This window comes from Sebastes umbrosus, chromosome 4 (genome assembly GCF_015220745.1).
Source record: "Sebastes umbrosus isolate fSebUmb1 chromosome 4, fSebUmb1.pri, whole genome shotgun sequence".
Lineage (NCBI taxonomy): Eukaryota > Metazoa > Chordata > Actinopteri > Perciformes > Sebastidae > Sebastes > Sebastes umbrosus.
In genome coordinates, this window is record NC_051272.1 from 17,939,462 (window position 1) to 17,951,537 (window position 12,076).

Below are 12,076 nucleotides of genomic sequence, written 5' to 3' on the forward strand. Positions count from 1 at the left end.
AAGAAACACTCTATCAGCTGGTGTGCTGAAGACAGAATGGCACCAGCGGAGCGTCAGCCAGGCACAAAGCTGGCCAGAGGCATAGGTCACAAATGTTATCACCCGGCCTCCGGTGACATGCTATAACTCTATCTCCATCATCAAGGTCAGCTTATTGTTTGCTTTGTCTGGGCTGAATCGTGGCCAGCGCCCTTGTTTGTTGGTAGTGGACAAGCAGGTTTGGGTGGAGTATAAAGCTTATGGCTTCTATCAGCTGTAGCCTGCAGGCATCGGTATATTTATGAGGAAGGTATTTATGAGGTGCATAAATTAGTCAACATAGATGTATGTCATTAAGCCTATGTCAAGGCCAAGAATCCGTTTGAGTGCTCATTACATTAGTCATTCATATATAACTGTCAGTAATATCTCATTTTAAATATTTTTTTTAAAAGGATAGATGGCATCTGTGCACCTTTAGCATATAATTATAGTTGGATGTTGTCTGATAGGGTGGGGGCAAGGTGATGAGGTAGGTGCAGTGGCATGCTCATGGACAGCTGGCTTTCTCTGAAGTACCCCAGTACTGCAGGACTGAGTCCTAAAACCTGAAATAGAGTCATGTTTTCTGCACTAATAAAAGCTAACTAATGATATAAAATATGTCAGTAAATATCCCACTTGTGAATTTTGAAGCTTTTACGTGTCTTTAAAAAAGGCGGTTGCTAACAAGTGGCTAAATGAGACTACTAAACGCCATCACGCTGAACACTAGTCCGCCTTTAGCTTAGTGGTGGTGATGTGAAGTCATGCGACCGTGTTGTAGTTCGTTTATAGACGAACGTTAGCTTTATTTATGCTTCAAAAATGATGAAAGTGGTGTTCATTTGTGAAGATTATCTTGGGGAACAAAACGTACAAGTATCATAAATATTTGTTTGCACACAGAGCTTATTTTCTGCAATAATCCAAAACCCAATGGAAAAATCCCATTGGCATGTGCTATTCTCTTCCACCATTAGTCTCTAACCAAATAAAAAATGAAGCTACTGCATGTGCCTGTCACAGCATACACACTCAATAGATAGGTTAAGTATGGAAAGGTGTGATGCATTCCATCAGTCAGTGTAATTCATGAATTTAAGACTCTAGATTGTGACATCGTCTTAGTTGTCTAGTACAAGAGAGAGTCTTCCCAAGCACGCTGAATAGCTTCCTACTGAGACACACTTTTAGCCGTGACTGATGAGATGTCTGAGTATGTTCAGGCACAGTGTTAAAACGCTGTGAATCAGCTAATTGCACTGATAATTATAATGGAGAGAATCAGAGAATGCCATAAACCAACAGCGCCGTGTTAGCGCTTGGCAGAGCTGAGCCAGTCTGAGCTGGCGTGGTCGTAAAGAGTCAAAGGAATGCCAGCATGGGATCACAATGGAGAAAAGGAAAACTCCCAAAAATGTGGTCATCTTTGTCAAGAGAGGTGGCAAAGACGGCCAGAAAGTGAGTTCACTCATTTTGTGTTTGTTGTTTTTAGGTAGTGCCTGTAGTGGTTGTCTGTATAGACGTTATATATGAACTTTTAGTGTGACTACTTTCAGTGTATGGCTACTTTGTATGCTTGTTTTGGTGTATAACTTTAGTTAAAGGTTTTCAATATGATATCCATAGCATTAATATGGCAGCAACCAACTATTTGCTATAAAGATATAGAGGAGTAATGTCTACCTGAGCAGAGAATGAAGTCACTCTCCCCCTATGTGTGCTGTACCGTGCTTTTAGTGCCTAATTGTGCATGTGAGCGTGCCCCAATGGCTAGCTCATGGCTGGCGCTCTGCACTGCTCGCACAATGCGGTTACAGCTGATAACATCGCCCCGACCAACTGCGTCATCACGGAAGCGTAGCTCCCACCCTCCGTTTCCCCCCCAGGTAAACATCGTTAGCTCTGTCAGCAGTGTTGCTGTAATTTGCACTGTTAGTGCTGTTAGCACCGTTAACTGCTAGCAGCAAGCTCAGCCTTCGCCATGTTGAAAGCCGTGTGGAGGGAATAGAAATGCTCCTAATCTCGCATTTAGCACCTTTAACTTACAAAGACATAGGGATCTCAATTTGAAACTCAAGGATGTTGCCTTTATACTTGAGCTTCCATAACAAACTGCTTCATTCGCAATTTTACATTTGTGATAATCAAAAGCATACCATCACCCCCAGTGAGTTATACAAGTTCATGAAAAATTCCAGCGTCACTCCACCGAGCTCATAACTTGACATCTAAGTGTAACTGCAGGAATCCCGGAGCCACTTGGGAAGTGCCGTGTAAGGTGATCTGGAGTCATAACGGCTGTCATACTCTGCATGATGAGCTTAAAGCTGCAACCAACCAGCCAATGGCATCCTTCCAGTTTTGTATATCGGGGAATTCTCAGTAGGAGATTCATTCCAGCGTATCTCTGTCAAAATGCGGTCACTGTGGCAAACAACACAGATAAAGTGGCGACAGTAATACGCGGAGCAAAGGTTGACAGGATGTCCTTGTTTCAATGGCTGCAGCTGAACTCTTTCATTCCCAAACAAGTCATCGTTCCCTTATTTTTTGTATGAAAATCACATCACTGTGTCATCCTAGTCGCACTAGTACTAGATGTCCAAGATGTTATGCATGTGATACAGAGAATTAAACAAATATTGGGCCAGTTTGACAATGATAGAACCGCATAATAAGCATTATTACCATCATTATTAATAAGTTTCATTAAAAAAGTGATTAGCTTAGCTCCATCTCTCCAAAAAGCAATGGGGTCATCTTATAGACCCGGCTCACTATTGCCCACTTTAATGTAATTCAGAGAAAATAAGGTTTTTGTATGATATAGTTTATAATATAATATAATATAATATAATATAATATCTAATATAATAATATATTTAGGTATATAATATATGATAATAATATAGCAGAGAATATTGCTAATGGATTTTTTTTTGTCCATTGTTTTTTACAACCATACAAGACAGAAAAAAGAATAGTCCAAACCTGGATATTCAGGGTAGAACTTTTGGTGCACCTATCCGACTTTTTTTCAGTCCGAGATACCTGGGCTTTGGGTACCAATCTGATACCAGTCTTTAATTAAAAAAACTGCATGCCTCACTGTGTGGAAGTGTCTGGATCAGGCTTGACTTAAACATTGCTTTCCTAACTTTGTAAAATAAAATGTAACAAATGAATACATAGATTCAATTTTACTGAATTGTTAAATTGTTAATTCTTAAATAATAAATCGTACATTAGCAACTTGTTAAAGAAATAAAAATTAACAGGAATTACAGTTTAAGGGTAAACATTTTTAATGCAGCAACAAATTGGTCAAAACTTTAAAATCCTAGTTTATAATGTATATAGTATATAAACATAGAATTGAACTGAATAGATCGGCCCCATCGCCAACGATACCAACTATTTAAGTCAGTATCGGCTCGATATCCGATCCAGTAACGGTATCGGTGCATCCCTAGTAAAAACAGTGGTTCATGTGATCCAGTAGTATCATAACATTCTAAACATGTCTTTACATTTCTATAAAAAAAGCATTTTCTCTCAACCTGATTATTGATTTCACAATATCCTCCAGGCATACGCATGCGTCCTGGCTACATGTTATTAAACATTTCCACCAAGCCCAGTGATCACAGTGACATCTTGTTCTTCATTCCTTTGGTGTGCCATAAAAGGCTGCGTGTTTGTGTTGGTATTGGCATGAGTCCTTGTCTGTATTTGTGAGTGTTTCTTCCTCTCAGAAAGCACACTTGATCATGATTGTGTAACTCTGCAGCACGGAGGCAAGGATATTAAAAACAGATGTGGCCTCCTAAGTCAAGAATATGGGGAGGGGGGTGGTCTTGAATTGGGGGAGGGAGGGGGCAAGCATTCTGGGCAAAACATTCCCACATTATTGATTGCTGATCCTCTGGTATGTTCGGGCTATCAGCAGGGTTCTAAGAGCTAAGATGATAAATTGAAATGGTAGGGGGGGAGAAGAAAAAACACCATTGTGTTTTATTCATAACAAGATATGGAAAGTTAAGAGTTCATCCTGCTTGTTTTTAACTTCCTACTTCTTAACAGCATTTGATGTTAAAGTAGTTCCATTTAAATTGTAGACAATGCTATGAACAGGGTATCCAAACACCAACACATTTTATATTCACGCCACCATTGTATGTATTATTTCTTTTTGTTGAAGCGATGATAGGCAGAATGTTTTTGGCATCAATCGGCAAAAAAATCCTTAATAACCTTTCAGCATATTGTAATTCAAGTGTTCTGAGAGAAAACTAGACTTCTGCACCTCCTCATGGCTCTGTTTTCAGGCTTTAGAAAATCTAGCCCGTGACGGGAGACTTTGACCAATCACAGGTCATTTCAGAGAGAGAGAGTTCCTATTGGCTTCAACGGAGGCAGCTGTCAATCACTCGCAAACTCCGATCAAACGGTCAAACTAGGGAGCGCTGATCAAATATGAATCAATATTCTGTTACTGTAATGCCTATTTCTCACGTAAAATGTTTTCAGAAGCATCTTGTAGTGTACTGTTTAGCTGATTGACTCGTGGCTCTCATAGACGGAAGCTGGACAGCGGGCTCCAGCTCGGCTCTGATTGGTTGTTTTCCTCCGGTCTGTGAAATCTTGTAGATGTCATTAGGAGCACCGGAGGACACAGAGGCACATCAATTTTTTTTTCATATTATCTGTCTCATGCACTACTGTCAAGATATAGTGACCGTTTCATAAAAATAACTTTTTTTAATCATATTTTCTCCAATCTCGCCTACTTCAGCTTTAATGGCTAGTGCAGAGGTCTCCACCAAGTAGCTCGCTACCCGTTTCTGAGTGGCTCGCTAAAGGTTCAAAGAATACGTACATACATTTGATAACACAAAGTCACTTTGTAAACCTGTTTTTTTTTATGAATGTGAATGACAATGTGTCTCATTTGTGGTATGAGCGTGTCGGTCGGTAAAAGATGTAACGTTGAGCATCACTTCTGCAAAGTCCACTGCAACTTTTATTGGTACTTTCCGGCTGGTAGCAGTCTACAAACAGAGAAGGTAAAGGAAAACAAGACAACAGTTTCCATTTACCAAACTGATGAAGAAGGCCAACGCAGCACCAGAGGCTTCGTTTAGTGGCGCACATCCTGAGGAAATGGGGAAAACCCTTGGCCCTATGGCGGGATTGTTATAAAGACATTATTATAGGACCATACAAGTAAGACAGAAAGTATCTCTGCTGCTGCCGATGTACAAACTTGGTGCCATTAGTAGCTCTCGGACACTTTCATTTTTTTAAATTAGCTCTCAGAGGAAAAAAGGCGAGAGACCCTGTGCTAGTGACTCATGATAATCCCACATTTGCCATCCCAAAGCTCTCATGGACACCTTCACCTTTCACTACACTGTAGGATGGAGTTCATTATTGTAGGAGGACACATTGTTACTCTTCTGCCCCTGACATACATACTCGCATTGTCTCAGAGCGACGCTGGAAACAACTCTGTTGGAGACACGTTTAATCTGTGGCAGGTTGCAGTGTGAGGCAGAGAAAGAAGAAAAACTTCCTTGTGAAAGTAGGAATGTAAAGTATTCCCCACAATGCCACACTGCTGCAATTACTCCAGCGCCTGGTGCCGGGCCAAGACAATGAGATGACAGCTTGTGGTGTTGAGGGGGAGAGCAGTTCAACTCCCATCACTCCTCTGTGTACTGTGGGCCCCTGTAGCCCGCTGTAGACCTATCTGACTTTGTTTCTCAGACCTCTACATGGCGGCCTGCTGTGTCCAAAATGAATGTAACTCCATCTGGTATTCAGATCAGTTGGTTTCAAAACATCATAACCCAATAAAAAAATTGCCTTACATTGAAATGGGTTTTTGTTGAGCAACAGAGAGTAATATCGTGCATGTATGCGCTTTGTGTGAAGTTGGGCATGTGAATGTGTCGCTATGTATTAACTGCTCCAGCAGTTGATTGTCTCCTAGATATCATCTCTCTCTGTTCTTTCTGCTCGCCATGCTGACTGATAGTTTTCACTCTCACTTGGCAATTAACCGGCACAGTCCTCCTCTGTGGAAAGAGACAGAAAAGAAAAGAGGTGAGATTAGCCAGGCTGGGGGGAAGTGGGGGGGTTTGGGCGGGGGGTGGAGTGAGGGATGTGGGAAGGGAAGGGAGCTCGCTGCTGCCAGAGTGTCTGCCTCCCCAGGCCCTGTCCACTGCCGCCAAGGGCCGCCTGCCCTCCCGCCGCTGTTATCAGCTGGCTCAGCAGCGGCAAAGAAACGGCTAAACAAGGCACTGTTTATCCGTGCAGACTGTATTCACTGCACATCCCAGCTGCTGGGCTGCGGCACCACTCAAATCTGCCCGGCTCTGCAAAGAAAAGGCCGGCAGACCAGCTCTCAACAACAGTCTGCATAGAGGTGCCAGGGGTGCAGATCAATAGGCGACAGTGTCCCAGCTCTGTCCGACACTGCAGACCCAACAGCCCCAACAGCCCCTCCTCTCCACCCCAGCCTCCCCCAAACTATCTCTTATCCCCGTTCACCATGGTGCATGTATGTGTCTCTCTGAATTAAACATTTTGAGCCACTTTTATCTGGTGGTGCGTTACTTAAATATGATCTGGTTTTACTCTCAATTAAAATGAATGTGTCTGATTCATTGCTACTTACTCATTCAGCAAAATGACAAATTGACATGGCCATCAGACCTTTGATCCCGAGCTAAGCAGATAATGCTGCAGCCTTTAACAAAATAACTTAAGTCATCCTTAAAGGGATAGTTCAGGTGTTTTGAAGTGAGGCTGTATAAGGTACTTATCCATAGTCAGTGTATTAACTACAGTAGATGACGGTCGGTGTGCCCCCAGTTTGGAGAAGCAGACAGGAGTTACCACATGGAAGCAAAGCAATGAGCACATTGGGCGAAGGCGGGGTACACCCAGGACAGGTCGCCAGACTATCACAGGGCTGACACATAGAGACAGACAACCATTCACGCTCACATTCACACCTACGGGCAATTTAGAGTCAATAATTAACCTAACCTTCATGTCTTTGGACTGTGGGAGGAAGCCGGAGAAGCGGAGAAAACCCACGCTAACACGGGGAGAACATGAAACACTCCACACAGAAGGGCCCCAAGCCGGGTTTCCGAACTTACCAAAGTCACACAATAGCATAAACAAACTAACCGATCGAGGCAACGGTAGACCAGCAACTCCCATGTCCTTACTGTATTTTTCAATGGGGTCTGGTTGTTTTGGTGAGAACATAGATAACTGCTTCAGTTCCCCGTCTGAAACATACTGTATAGCTGTCTCACGGCAAGGTAAACCGGTGAAAATATTCTAAATATAGCGTACAGCGGTGAGCCTTTATTTTAGGTGTCTAAAATACGTTTTGCTGGCGGCCCCGTCCACAGCAGTACATTACTTTGGTTTCATGCTGTAATTCTTGTCTGTTTCTCCAAACTGGAGGCATGTCGACAGTCATCTACTGTAGGTAATACACTGACAATGGATAAGTACCTCATACAGTTAACTACAACCATACTGAATACATATATTTTCTGATGCAAATGTGCTGCACTTGCTACCAGTTAACTTCAGGATTTGTTGTAGAATTAATAATTTTAAGGAAATTCATAATAGAAATGTGTCTCTACTAGTAGCAGAGGTGCTGTCCTATAGCTGGACCAGCAACCAGTGTAACATCAGGTAAACGGGTGTAACTCTTCAGACATGCTGAAGGTCTATTCCTGATTTTCAGTAACCATCTTACAGAACTCAGAGTCTAGGGCCTGCACAGTGGGCTGCTCAGATATGCTGGATCTGTAAGCACTCTCTCACTTTCCTCACACACACAAACACACATGCACACACAAAACCGTCCCACTCTTATCAGTGGGCCGAGGAGCCCTGACTCCAGCCTGTGCAGACAGTGCTATCTAACTGGGCCGTGTCTCTATATACACAAGGAAATCACCCACTCCTCATGAAGAAATGAAATCTGTTTCAGACATCCTGGCCCTGAGTTAGGAAAAAAACATATTTTGAAAGGCTAATTCAGCTTGAGACTAGTCACACACAAGCCCTTGTTGAAAAAACAAAACCTAAAAACACATTTTTGCTTTAAGTATTAGAACAAATCCCTGTTATTCCTCTGAGCATGTTAAGGGCCGTGTTTTTGTTGTGGATTATGCTGCCATGGCTTCTCTCCCAGGCCATTTATCTTTGAAGCATGACACAAGCAGTTGCATTTCATTCAGACTTTTTGCTAGATGAGCTGGGTTAGCCTTTTTCTATTCTTGTTCATAGCAAGGGTCTGCATTTCAGTCACAGACAGTGGTGAGACTGTGGTGCTGTTTGAGACGGTCAGACTGACAGGCAGAGCAGACAGCGCGGTGCTGGAGGCAAGAAGTCAGAGGTCACAGGGAAGTGAGGATGGCCGACCTCTCAACAGGACAAACTGTTTAGTGGTGTTGACTTAACATCGCCTAGACTCTGGTGCGGTTCTCACCCTCCGTTTTCGCTGACCCGTCCCAGAGCGCTCACCACAGGAGGGATCAGCAAGATTCCTCGTAATAGCCCGATGCGAGACGTGACACAGTGGGAGTTCTTGGACACCGATACCCCCAGGATTCTCGGTGGCAGAATATGCTGACTTATCAACACCACTTGATGAAACACGTGTTTTGGATTCCTGGAGAGTGTTTGGTGTTTCCATGTCAGCCAGCCTCATCATTGCAGGAGGTGTCGCAGCTCTCACAGCTCCAGTATTGCTGCAAATTAAACACTCAATTTCATCTTTGTGGCCATGATGGAGGAAAGATCTACCTTGAATATTTATCAGAATACTTAGTAATAGTGGAGTTGAGGCATGCTTAGGGTCTGTAAAGTAAATATTAGGGTTGTCAATCGATTAAAATATTTAATCGTGATTGATCGTAAATTAATCGCGCATTTTTTATCTGTTTAAAATGTACCTTAAAGGGAGATTTGTCAAGTATTTTATGCTCTTTTCAACATGGGAGTGGACAAATATAATTGCTTTATGCGAATGTATGTATATATTTATTATTGGAAATCAATTAACAACACAAAACAGTGACAAATATTGTCCAGAAACCCTCACAGGTACTGCATTTAGCATAAAAAATATGCTCAAATCATAACATGGCAAACTCAAGCCCAACAGGCAACAACGGCTGTCAGTGTGGGAGACTCGTTGGTACCCATAAAACCCATTTCCATTCACATATCTTGAGGTCAGAGGTCAAGGGACCCCTTTGAAAATGGCCATGACAGTTATTTCACGCCAAAATTCAGTGCAAGTTTGGAGCGTTATTTAACATCCTTGCCAACAAGCTAGTATGACATGGTTGGTACCAATGGATTCCTTAGGTTTTGTAGTTTCATATGATACCAGTATCTTCACTCTAGCTTTAAAAATGAACTTTCACAGCCCTAGTAAATATAGATAAAATTATAATATATTTCCGTTAAGCACTTAGTCAAACTCCGTCAGTAAACATTTGGCAGGATGAGGACCAGCCACTTCTTCCACTTTTGGAAACCATGAGGGGGAAGTTAGTTAGTTAGTGTTTACAAAGCAGACAAAACAGTCTGAGAGCATTGCTCCGTGAATAATTGATGATTATTCAAAAGATGACTCACATTAGTGGTTTCTATGGTAATGAATCATTTTGTCGTTGTGGAGCTATGTGGAGTATTAGGCCCGGGCCTGTTCCCTGCCTCTGGCTAGATGTCACACACAAGCTTCAATCAGACTCCAGTGTAGGGGAGAGGACGCCATGGGCCAGAGCGTCATGTTGGTGACAGGATGGCTCAGCTGTCTGACGACTGGACAAGACGCCCTTTATTAAGTCGACTGACTGATATTATTGGGGAGAATGGTACTTTTATTGGTTAATGTGCAGCTATCATCTTGTCTGTGATAGATCATACAGTATAGTGCACCATGCTGTTTGTTTGTACACAAGTTTGGTATTTGCATATAAAAAAAACACTTTAACGAATTATGCTGGGCTACTTGATCTGTTTCCAGACGATGTTTCAAAATGTTGCAGTGATGATCCTACATGCATTAAGGCCGAGACACACCAAGCCGACATCAAAGAACTAGCGGTGATAAAGGCCAACTGTTGCGTCGCCTCACTTCGCTTTTGTCTTGGTCGACAAGTTGTATTTTAACGCACTGCAAAGACTACAGCCGACGGCCAGTTAGCACGTACGTTTTACGCCTGCATGAGAGGAAATAACTCTCCCTACCAGCAGGTAGCGGTAATCTGTATTTGTCATTCAAAAAGGGAAACCTGAAGACCGAGGACAGTGGATATACAAGCTGTTGTTATGAAACGTACATGAAACAAAGCAGCGTTTACCAACCATTTTCACATCACTCTCACTCACCGCTTAACTTCATTCCAGATGGACATGTCCCTGTGAAAATATTTGTGTATTGAAATGATCAGATGAGATGAAGATGAAAAATGAGAACGCAAAAACTAAGCCGACAGACGCTCACCGACGGCCCCAAACTGTCCGATGGCCGACCGTCAGCTTGGTGTGTCGGGGCCTTTTAAATGTACCAAGTTAGTGATAATACATCTAGAGGGTAGAGAGTTTATGAATCTTGGTTGACGCAAATACTGGCCAGACTATGAGCACTGGATTGGCCATTAGTCACATTAATACTGATTACTTTGTTGCCTGCAGCGACTGCACCATAACAACCACAGCTGCCTCCCAACCCAGACACAGAAACCACAACACTCTGCCACATTGTATCCACACACTATTTCATCCTAAAACCTCATATAACTTCATCAATAAAGGTCTGTCCACTTACTATGGATCAGGCTGGCATCACTCAAAATGCTCTATGCTAAAGTGTTCTGAGAGATAACTAGACTTCTGCACCTCCTCATGGCTCTGTTTTCAGGCTTTAAATAATCTAGCCCGTGATGGAAGACTTTGGCCAATCACAGGTAATTTCAGAGAGAGAGAGCGTTCCCATTGAGCGTTCCTATTGGCTGTGCTCCGGCTGGTGGGCGGTGCTTGGTATTTCCTCAACAGATCTCAACATGGCCACAAACGTTCTCATTTTACAGCTAAACAGTACACTATAAGATGTTTCTGAAAACATTTGAGGTGAGAAATAGACATTACAGTAACAGAATATTGATTCATATTTGATCAGCGCTGCCTATTTTGACCGTTTGATCGGAGTTTGCAAGTGATTGACAGCTGGCTCATAGACGGCAGCTGGACGACAGACTCCACTAGCGTTTCCTTTAGCTCCGCCTCCCAGCCCTCGCTCCAGCCTCGGTTTGGGGCTCATTCACATGAACGGAGGAAGGGAAATAACTCTGGATTCGGCTATTATTGTATTTTACAACTTTTTACTCATTTATTTGTTTTACCTCAAAAAAATGTATCCGTTATTTTACAGACGTCTCTTTCCCTTTGTGAGTCTATGGGAAAATAGTATTTTTGGGCCCAATGGCATCATGTGACAGACACGGAAGTTGTGATTCCACAGTTTTGCCATTAAGAAAATTGGCTTCAAAGCCCGGCGCTCTTCCTGGAGGCATGATACAACCAGTCAAATAATAGATGAATAGATGTTCCTTTATACATGCTGCTGTCTCTTACCTTCAAAGTGAATTATTGTGATGTGTTGTGCCGTGTTCCCCAAATCATGCCCTCTCGTATCTCGGCCTTTTTGACTTCCCAGAAGTTTAATATCACTAGTGCTCTTAATCAATTCTGTCTGGATGTGGCCTGAGTGACACAGCGGGTGTCTCTGGATCAGGCTGGAGAGAGGAGGAGGAGGAGGAGGAGGAGGAGGGCTTATTTTTACCACTGGTTTGGGAAACACTGGGCTGCAATCACTGGGAGAAAAGATGGTTCTAATTACAGATCTCTTTCTCTGTGTGTCTCTCTCTTTCAGCTCCTCTCATTCGGTCTATTTAGCTGTCTTTCTGTATTTCCGTGTCCCTCTCAAGAAGCTGAAGCT